Source organism: Austrofundulus limnaeus, unplaced genomic scaffold, assembly GCF_001266775.1.
Source record: "Austrofundulus limnaeus strain Quisiro unplaced genomic scaffold, Austrofundulus_limnaeus-1.0 Scaffold159, whole genome shotgun sequence".
Classification (NCBI taxonomy): Eukaryota; Metazoa; Chordata; class Actinopteri; order Cyprinodontiformes; family Rivulidae; genus Austrofundulus; species Austrofundulus limnaeus.
The window spans coordinates 1,069,996-1,071,665 of record NW_013952561.1 but is presented as its reverse complement, the minus strand read 5'-3'; positions in this window follow the sequence as shown (position 1 = coordinate 1,071,665).

Below are 1,670 nucleotides of genomic sequence, written 5' to 3'. Positions count from 1 at the left end.
TATATATATTATGAAACTTTGTTGTTGCCAAACTTTTCCACTCTCCCAGTGAGGCTGTAGACCAGATGCACCTCCTCCAGCAAACAAGTAGCTGCCAGACTCCTACCTGCTTTAAGGGCTGTAAAAAGCACATATTTGCACTTGTAACCTTCCAACACTGCCACATACTGTACACTGAAGTGCTGCTCGAGCTGGGATAATTATTGCGTACATCTGTTTGCAGTTACTTGTTTTGAGTGGAAATCATGTTCATCCACATCTGACCGCCTTCACAGCGATTGTTCACGTAACCATACATGCATGCTTTCACCACCTGAGCTTCAGTTAACGTCTTTTTTTTWAATTAAACTGGTTTTTAATCCGTGTTTCATTGATCTCTCATAAGAAGTTCCTGACCCGGTTGGTGTTTTGTAACCAGGGATGGAGCGGTTTATGAAAACAATTGGAATTGTTTGGTTCACCTGACTTGATTTAGGTCGTGTGCGTTCGATTCGACATGTGTGCCAGATAGTTTTGCACCAGTAGCTTGGCTCCTAGGAGTTTTATCAGGAAAAAAAATGTGGGCAGAGTCACTGAACTGGACAGTAAAAGTGGAATCTATTGTAAAATGCAAAGTGCAATCTGTTTTTTTTWWTTTTTTTTCTTTTTTTCCACATTCTACAATAATGTTCACAAAGAACAAGAGACTGTCACTCCTTTGTGTGATGTGAGGACTTTGAATGTGGGAATATGTCACAGAGAGCAGAAGCAAAGATTTCCAATAGAGGTCTCTGCAGAACACAGAAGTAGCGGGCTTTCCAAAAACTGGAAGGAACTACACTTAATAGACACGTTAGACTCTCAAAGTCTGGTTTACTGAATTCATAGAGTGAGGAAGTAGGGGTTCCAAATTAAGAAATAAATTGCGCTCATTAAGGCTTAATTAACAAGCAGCTAAATAATAAATACATTCCAGTATCCATGTCTGACATTATTTTAAGGCCTAAATAAAACTGTCACATCTATTAATTAATTTAGAATAACATTCAGTGTTGATGCTTTCTAGATGCATTTTTAATACGCTATAAATAAACAACAATTAAAGTTTAAATATATTTCAGAACAATGTGACAATATGTAACTGTTTGCTTTAAATCATATTTAAAAGTATAAAATCTGGAATATTTTTTAAAATTAGATGCATGCTAATTAACTAACCTTAGTGAAAATAAATATGTTTCTTATTTAAGTAGAAGACCTCTTTAATTCCTCTGATACTGTCTGATACTGCCTCAAGTCCAACCCATTCGTTCAGGGAGGACACACCCATTAAGGGGTAGAACCGCCCATTTGTGTTCTGGTAAGATTTTTTAGTCTTGATGTCTGGCCAAGCAAACAAAAATTACAAAATTTAACACTAAGCATTATGTTTTAGCAGGACAATGTTTTAAATTTAGACAGAAAACTTTTCAGTCCATTTTGTTGCGACATGAYTGACTGAGAGCAAAGGTTTTGGGCGAGCCTCACTTCAGCAAACTACTGCATAAAACACAACAGGAGGACAGACACCTGACTTATATTATAAACTCAGCAGCTTTATGAGGGACTGTTACTGACATAATTGAAAATAAAAGCAAAAATATAAACTGTAAATAGACCAAATAAATAAATAAATAAATACACATCAAAAG